Consider the following 9,560-nt stretch of genomic DNA (forward strand, 5'->3'; position numbering starts at 1 on the left):
TCCATTCCCAGGGAGTCGCGTCAACTCATTCCTGCCCCTGAGCCTCACTCTTACTGTTTATGCCTGGGATTCTCTTTCCAGATGTTCAGGCCACTAACTCTGTGTCATCATTTAGGGTGTAGCATAAGTGTCACTGACTTAGAGAAAACTGCTAAATTGCTTCAGTTGCATCTGACTCTGTGTGAACCCCATGAACTATAGACCTCCAGCCTCCTCTGTCCATGGGATTCTCCAACAAGAATACTGGAGTGGGTTGCCATGCCCTCCTCTAGGATTGAACTCACGCCCCTTACTTCTCTTGCATTGGCAGGTGGGCTCTTTACCAGTAGCCCCACCTGGGAAGGTGAGAGAAGCTTCCCAGGACTGTATCGTTAAAGGTTGCATCCTGGCCTTACTGTTAATCTCTTCCCCAAGATTTTGTTTTATTTTCTTTATATCACTTGTCTTATTCACTGGTTTATTTTATTGCTTCTCACCCTCACGTGCTTTAGAATGTGAGTTCCAGGAAAGCCAGGGATGTGTTGGTCTTGTTTTCTGAGGCACTGTTTTCTGAGCACCTTGAACAGCACCCAGCACCCGGAAGAGACAGTATTTGTTTAAGTAAAGGAATGAATGAGCGATTAAATGATTGTGTGAATACATGTATCCAAGGTGAATAAACATGATCCCTGCCTTTGAATAGTTCACAGAATGCTTGTAAAGGAGAGAGACTAATAAACATTTCCAATCCAAGGAAACAAAAGCTATAATAGAGACGTATAAAAGCACTATTTGAACACAGATGAGGGAATAATTAAATCTACCTCTTTTGAATGAATCTTATCTCTCTGCTTATATTATGGTTCCATAAGGACAAACTATCTCATCCTTCTATTATATTCCCCACTACAGTGGTTTCTAAATGCCAGTCTCTGGGCCAGCTGCAACGGAATCACCTGGGAAGCTTAAAAAGCATCACAGATGTCTAATTCTGACTCTGCAGGTCTGAGTGAAGCCCTAGGATCTGTCTTTGTATAAAAGGCCCCTGGGGGGGTTACAGAGCATGCCAGCTTGGGGACCGCAGTGCCATATTGCCCAGCACAGGGCTGAGCTCATTGTGAGGGCCCTGTGAGCCCCCCTCCAGAAATAAACCATTTTTCCTGGCTTATTCTTTTTCCTATGAGCCCCAGGGTAAGTCACCAGGGTGTCTGAGGTTCCTGCGACCTGTGGGAGATGTAAGGCCATGTGGGAGACCATTCCTTTTTGCTGGTCTGACAGCTCAGTGCTGCTCATTTCTCTTCACAGGGATGGTTATTACCAGCCTTACAGGTTGTTTTATTTTCCTAATGAACAGCACACAGGCATTCTCCTGTTAGTCGCACCCCCTGTGAGTACTGCATGACAGTAAAGAGCCACAGCCTGGAGGAACAGCCCTCAGGGTGACAAATCTCCTCTTCCTATAGGCAGTGGGCTTTCCTGGTGTCTCAGATGGTAAGGAATCTGCCCGCAGTGCAGGAGACCCAGGTTTGATCCCTGGGACAGGAAGATCTCCTGGAGAAGGGAATGGCCACCCACTCCAGTATCGTTGCCTGGAGAATCCCATGAACAGAGAATCCTGGTGGGCTACAGTCTGGGATTGCAGAGTTGGACACGACTGAGTGACTTTCACTTTTCGTAGGCAATGAACCACGGGGATGAAGTGCAGCAGGGAGTTGTGTGTTTGTGCTATTGTTCAGAGAATGGTTAGTACCTTGTGCCACAAAGAAGGCTCCATCGACTTCAGCAGGCTCTGGTGTTTCTTCATGGGGGGCCTGGGCTCAGCAGGTTGGTGGCCTTGCAGCCAAGGTAGGAGGTGACCTTTCTCCAGCTTTGGGAAATCTCTGGGGATCTTTCACCTGTCTTCGTGTCTTGACTTGCCATTGGAGAGAACCCTACCAGAGAATGAGTTGGTATCCAGGACTGACCAGCAGATTTCTTGAATGCTGGTGATTCCAGAATTTTCATGTAGGAGAAGCTTAAAGGTGGAGATACTTTGAAGTGGGAGCTAGCTTCCTCCTCTGGAAACTGTTTGATGGCAGGCACAAAGTTTGCACTTGGATTGCATGGTGGTTACGTATTGTGTAGGAGTCTGACAAAGGTTATGGAGAAGGAGCAGCAGAGTCCCCTCATCACCCCACGCCTGCATCCTCTGCCACCTGCCTGTGCCTCTCATCTGTGTCACCTCTACTCTTAGGGCTTAATCTTGGAAACAAAATTTCTCCAAATCTCGTCTCCTTCCCTCCTTTTCTTCACTCTCTTATAGCAGCTAGTGAAAGTCATTCAGCCATGTCTGACGCTTTGTGACCCAATGGACTCTAGCGCGTCAGGCTCCTTTGTCCATGGGGATTCTCCAGGCAAGGATAGTGGAGTTGGTTGCCATGTCCCACCTCCAGGGGATCTTCCCAACCCAGGGATCAGACCCAGGCCTCCTGCATTACAGGTGGATTCTTTACCGTCTGAGCCAAAAGGGAAACCCAAAAATACTGGAGTGGGTAGCCTGTCCCTTCTCCAAGGGAACTTCCTGACCTAGGAGTCGAACCAGGGTCTCCTGCATTGCAGGCGGATTTTTTACCAACTGAGCTATCTATTAGGTAAGCTGGTACAGCAGCTAGGATCATCACAAAACAGTACATTCTCAGCTAGGCTTGCTTCTAAGTATTCTGGCTATGAATGGACAGACTCAATGTGTATCATAGAGTTTCCATCAACTACTTGGAAGAGGAATGGGAATGGGGAAGGAAGGGGAGGGGCTCCAGAGCAGGCAGTGCCACCACAGTGACCATGCACTAAGGCTCACATCTTTTTTAAAATTATTACTTAATTAACTTGATGGTGCCAGGTCTTAGTTGCAGCACATGGGATCTTTGCTGTGCTATGTGGGGTCTCTAGTTGTGACATGCATACTCTTAGTTGCGGCATGTGGGATTTAGTTCCCTGACCAGGGATCAAACCTGGGCCCCTGCATTGAGAGTGCAAAGTCTTAGCCACTGGACCACCAGGGAAGTCCCAGGCTTATATCTTTAAGAGAAGAAACACCTCAGTCCCGCACACAGAGGGACACTCTACTTTTCTCCTATATTAGGTTTTATAGAGAGTTGATGTTTGATGTTCCAGCCCATGATACAGTAGGAACAGCAAATTTAGAAGGGAGCAGAAGTCTCTAGGAGCAGGTACAATGGCGGTAGGGAAACGAGACAGACAGACACAGAGATGAACTGACTCTCATGGAAAACACACTGCCTGCCAGGGGCCATGCCACCAAATGGAGGGGATGGGGACCTAGGAACCAGACAACCTAAGTTCACGCTCTTGTTCTACAACTAACTCCCGGGAGGGCATTGGATGTGTTCGTTAAGCCTCTCTGGGACTTGACTTTCTCATCTAAAATGGCAATAATAACAACCCCAAATATCCCCATGCTCCTATCCAATGAAGTAACAGGTGGTGTTTTCTCATTTTTGCTTACCAGAGCCTTTGTTTGTTTGATAACAAAAATAACAAACTGTTTGTCATGAAAACAAATTGCAAAGAAGAGAAAAGAAATGAAACCATTCAGAAGTTCATGGAGTCAAAGAGAAAGTACCCTTTACCTCTTCATGCATCCCCTCGCCTCAGATCTTATTCCTCACTCTTCCTAGAGTGGAACATGTCCCTTTAATCAAGATTTGTAAAACCTACACAGAGTACAAATGCAAGGACCAGAAACCAAGGGCGCAGAGCTATTATATCTCAACAGCTCCAAGGGCCTCTCTGCACAGAAACACAGGAAAAGGACTTCTTTTCTGAAAGTAAAACAAACAAGAAACTGGAGGAAAAGGTTAACTGGTGGGCAGCACTTCCTGTTTCATAAGGTAGGGAGGCGTGTCGTTCTGCTTATAAAGACTTCCATAAGCACTGGGAACATACACAGAAGTTCTGGCACTAAACAAAGACCTTCTGTCCTTCAGACATTTAACTTTGGTGGGAAAGTTCCTTCTCCACTTATACCATCCTTGTGCTTCATGGTTACTGGTAAGTTTACAACGCATCACTAGGCTGAGAAGTTAAGCCCTCCCAGGTGTTCAGAGTAGATACCAAAGGTAACCTGTGAAATAGTTCTCGCCAGTTTCCTTTACCAGTCGGTACACATTTATGTTGATCTTTGATTTGCGTTCATTTCCGTTTCTTTATGTATGTTGGTAACTTGAGCATCAGCTAAATTAAATAGATTCACAACCCCTCCCCCCCCTCAATTTTGGCTTTACCTTTTCTTTTTTTTTTTTTTTTTATTTATTTTTATTAGTTGGAGGCTAATTACTTTACAATATTGTAGTGGTTTTTGTCATACATTGACTTGAATTAGCCATGGATTTACATGTATTCCCCATCCCTATCCCCCCTCCCACCTCCCTCTCTACCCGACTCCTCTGGGTCCTCCCAGTGCACCAGGCCCGAGCACTTGTCTCATGCATCCAGCCTGGGCTGGTGATCTGTTTCACCCTAGATAATATACATGTTTCGATGCTGTTCTCTTGAAACATCCCACCCTTACCTTCTCCCACAGAGTCCAAAAGTCTGTTCTGTACATCTGTGTCTCTTTTCCTGTTTTGCGTATAGGGTTATCATTACCATCTTTCTAAATTCCATATATATGTGTTAGTATACTGTAAAGTTCTTTATCTTTCTGGCTCACTTCACTCTGTATAATGGGCTCCAGTTTCATTCATCTCATTAGAACTGATTCAAATTAATTCTTTTTAATGGCTGAGTAATATTCCATGGTGTATATGTACCACAGCTTTCTTATCCATTCATTTGCTGATGGGCATCTAGGTTGCTTCCATGTCCTGGCTATTATAAACAGTGCTGCGATGAACATTGGGGTGCACGTGTCTCTTTCAGATCTGGTTTCCTCGGTGTGTATGTGGGATTGCTGGGTCATATGGCAGTTCTATTTCCAGTTTTTTAAGAAATCTCCACACTGTTTTCCATAGTGGCTGTACTAGTTTGCATTCCCACCAACAGGGTAAGAGGGTTCCCTTTTCTCCACACCCTCTCCAGCATTTATTGCTTGTAGACTTTTGGATAGCTGGCTTTACCTTTTCTAGTTGGACTTTATTCAGTCTGCTGTGTCTAGCTTTGGTCATTACTTTTTTTTTCCTTTGACCATGTGCGTTGGTATGCTGGATCTTAGTTCCCCAGTCAGGGATTGAACCTGTGCCCCATGCAGCGGAAGCACGGACTCTTCCACTAGGGAGGTCCCAATTGTGCTTTGGTCATTCTTGAAGCCAGGAATCTCCTCTTGTCTCCATATGGGCAGCACAGGGTGGAATGCCCTCCTCATTTTTTAGAACGTCAAGGTCATGTGGTGAAAATTCTCCCAGACTCGGAGTCAGGACTCCCAGAGTTGAGACCTGTAATGTTTTCATTTCACTCCTTTGGGTTTCAGATTTTTCCTCTGTGGGACCATCTTTCCCACTCACATGATTTTGGATTATGGGGTTTTGTACTCAGATATGGTTTGAATTTGCCTGCAGTGCAGGAGACCTGTGTTCAATCCCTAGATCAGGAAGATCCTCTGGATAAGGGAACAGGTACCCACTCTAGCATTCTTGCCTGGAGAATCCCATGGACAGAGGAGCCTAGCAGGCTACAGTCCTTGGGGTCGCAAAGAGTCGGACACGCCCGAGTGACTGAGACACACATGTGTGGTTGGCCTGCTAGTGTTTGCTTACAGTGGGATTCCAAGCTCCATTCTTACCACTTGGCTGGGCTCTTTCCTCTTCTGGAGACTCAAATGCAGCCCATAAGTGTGGTTCTCCACCCCCCGCCCCCACTGCCCCCACACACAGGAAAGGGGCTGGTTACTCCCAAGGGTGTATGTATCTAACTCTGCCTGCAGTCTCAGGCTGGAAAATTATAGAAGAGTCAGCACTCTGGGGAATCCAAGGGTGTAAGCTTTGACCATTTCTCTTCAAGAACCAGGCTTAATTTGGGGCTCAAGAAACCACAAAATTATAGAACTTGAGCTAACAAGGCTTTTAGAGACCTTTTTAGTTTTCTTTTTAATTATAAAAATAATGAGCTGGTGAAAATGAATTTCGACAGTACTTAATGGTATAAAATAAAAAGTAAAATGCCCTCTATCCTCACCTTCAGTGATACTTTGCAAGGAATCCTCCATGAAGAGCTTCTTATAAATGTGTCAGAAATGAGCTGTGCATTATCACATTTCCACATACACCCTTGTGTCAGCTCACCTCCACCTGCATCTAGGCACACGGACACACAAGGGACCATTTTGGGAAGTTTGTATCTTGCTCTTTGCACATAATGAAACATGTTGGAGATTTTCCATGCCAACATTCATGGGTCTTCCCTGCTCTTTATAGGCTGCTTAGCATTTTCTGAGGGAGAAGAGATTGGCTGCAACTAGCGACACATACCCGGGTTATTTCCAGTTGCTGCCACTGCAAACACTGCCTGTCAGACAGCATTTCATTCAGTGCCTTCTAAGGTTTGATCCTTAGAACATAAGCCTTTGGAAGTACTCAGGGACAGAAATAAAAACAGCCAGCCACCAGTTTAGAGGTCAAACAAACATGAGAAACATTTTATTTATTTATTTAGGTCACTCAACACAGTTTGTAGGATCTTAGTTCCCCAACCAGGGACTGAACCCCGGGCCATGGGGGTGAAAATGCCAAATTCTAACCACTGGACTGCCTGGGAATTCCCAGCATTGCATCTCAGATATGGAAGTTGAGAAATATTATGTTCTTTTTTTTTCCCTTTTTTACTAAAGTATAGTTGGTGTACAATATCATATGTCACAGGTGTGTGGTATAGTAATTCATACTTTTTTAACAGATTGAACTCCATTTATAGTAATTATAAAATACTGGCTGTATTAATCCTAACATCCTGGTTTGTCTCTCCTTCCATATACATACTACTATATGTAAAATAGATAACTAATAAGTACCTACTGTATAGCACAGAAAACTATACTCAATATTTTGTAATAACCTATAAGGGAAGAGCATTACTTTACTAGTGTGCGTGTTAGACAGGGAGGCCTGTGTGCTGAGATTCATGGGGTCGCAAAGAGTCAGACATGACTGAGCATCTGAACTGAACTGAACTGATAAGGGAAGAGAATCTGAATAATTATATATATATATATATATATATATATATATGGTGATTTAGTCGCTAAGCTGAGTCCAACTCCTGCAACCTGCTAGGCTCCTCTGTCTATAGAATTTCCCAGGGAAGAATACTGGAAAGGGTTGCCATTTCCTTCTCCAGGGTATCCTCCTGACCTAGGGATTGAACTTGTATCTCCTGCGTTGCAGAAAAATTCTTTACTGCTGATTTACTAGGGAAGCCCATATATATTTGTATGGACATATATATAAATATATATATATGTATATATGTAAATGAGCTTCCCTTGTAGCTCAGTTGGTAAAGAATCTGCCTGCAATGCAGGAGACCTGTGTTTGATTCCTGGGTGGAAAAGATTCCCTGGAGAAGGAAATGGCAACCCACTCCAGTATTCTTGCCTCAAGAATCCCAGGGACAGAGGAGCCTGGCAGGCTACAGCCCATGGGGTCTCAAGAGTTGGACATGACTTGGTGACTAAACCACCATATATGTAAATGAACTGCTGTGATATACACTTGAAACGAACACAATATTATAAATCAGCTATACTTCACTTAAAAAAAAGATTAGGCATGGTCTTTATATACACACACACGCACACATATATACAGTGCAAGATATCCTTGTAGCTTATTTTACATATAATACCTGTACCTCTTAATCCCCTCCCCCTCCCCTCTCCTTCCTGGTAACCATGAGTTATACTCTCTATGTCTGAGTATTGTCTCTTTTTCATATAGCATGAGACCCTCCAGGCCCACCCATGCTGCTGCATTTGGCAAAATGTCTTTTTTATGGCTGAGAGTTATTCCAGTGCAACATTGATCTTATACTACCTTTGGCATTCCTGGATCTCAGGCCTTCAGACTTCGACTGAATTATACCACTGACTTTTCTGGGTCTTCAGCTTACAGGTGGCAGGTAGTGAGATTTCTCAGCTTCCAGGATTGTGTGAGTCAATTTTATAATAAATCTACCTATCTATCTGTTCTCTTTCTCTGGCTGTTCATTTCCTAAATTGTGTCTGACTCTTTGTGACCCCATGGACTACAACACACCAGGCTTCCCTGTCTTTCACCATCTCACAAAGTTTGCTTAAACTCATGTCCATTGAGTTAGTGATGCCATCCAACCATCTCATCCTCTGTAGCCCCCTTCTCTTCCTGCCCTCAGTCTTTCCCAGCACCAGAGTCTTTTCCGATGAGTCTATTCTTTGCATCAGGTGGCCAAAGTATTGGAGCTTCAGCTTAAGCATCAGTCCTCCCAGTGAATATTCAGGGTTGATTTCCTTTAGGATTGACTGGTTTGATCTCCTTCCTCTTCAAGGGACTCTCAGAACCCTAATATAGGGCCTGGGGTTAAGGATGTTGAAGTCAACAAGTCCTCACTTGTTCTGGTGGTATCTGGAAACTTTAGGAAGCTACTTAGAACAAACTGTAACCCCACTCCAGGGAACTGTTCTGTGAGGACTCGATCAAATGTGCCCCAAGTAGATTTGAGGAAGGAATGCAGGAATGGAAAAGTGCTCTGGGCCAGCAACTCTCCTAAGAACATTTGTGGGCACTATCTCATTTGAACATCACCATCTTTTTCCCCTTTAATATTTATTTATTTGGTGGTGTCTGATCTTAGTTGTGGTATGTGGGATCTAGTTTCCTGACCAGGGATCAAACCCAGGCCCCTAGCATTGGGAGCTCAGAGTCTTAGCAACTGCACCACCAGGAAAGTCCCTTCAAAGGAGTTCTTACTTTCACTTTACAGAAAAGGAAATTGAGAACACAAGAGAGAAAATGACTTCCTTAGGGTCTCACCAAACTGAACTTCTATCTCTGGGGGAGGCTTCTGAATTACCAGCAAAGCCACTTATAAATGTGTTGCCCACTAGACTCCTCTGTCCATAGGATTCTCCAGGTAAGAATACTGGAGTGGGTTGCTGTGCCCTCCTCCAGGGGATCTTCCAGACCTGGGGATCAAACCCACATTTCCTGTGGCTCCTCCATTATATGCAGATTCTTTACCACTAAGCCACCAGGGAAGCCCACTCATATATCTATCTTGATCTAAATCTTGTCTTTGGATTGTCTGTATGGCTTTCAGAACTCCCGAGAGTCTGAGTAAATCCAATCTTCCTAAATTCCCAGCTGCAGAGATGTCATTGTCCATACGCTGTTGGATGAAGAATAGACCTGACCTTTAGTTCACTCCTGTTGTAGCCCTTTCTAGCTGTGTGATGTTGGATAACTTACACAGCCATTCTGTACTGGGATTTCCTAAGCTGTCTGACAAAAATAATGAAACCTACCTCATGTTGTTGGAATTTAATACAACATGGTAGGTAGGCATGTTTTTAGCCTAGTCCTGGAAGGTGGTTTTGATCCATTCCCTTCACAATG

At 44.4% G+C, this 9,560-nt stretch overlaps 1 non-coding gene across 1 annotated transcript; it reads right to left on the reverse strand.

The window, feature by feature from the left end:
• Positions 1 to 2,948: 2,948 nt before the first annotated feature.
• TRNAE-CUC (transfer RNA glutamic acid (anticodon CUC)) lies at positions 2,949 to 3,020 on the reverse strand. The gene has a single exon. It is a non-coding gene; the product is annotated as a tRNA-Glu (tRNA).
• Positions 3,021 to 9,560: the final 6,540 nt, after the last annotated feature.

Source organism: Muntiacus reevesi, chromosome 10, assembly GCF_963930625.1.
Source record: "Muntiacus reevesi chromosome 10, mMunRee1.1, whole genome shotgun sequence".
NCBI lineage: Eukaryota > Metazoa > Chordata > Mammalia > Artiodactyla > Cervidae > Muntiacus > Muntiacus reevesi.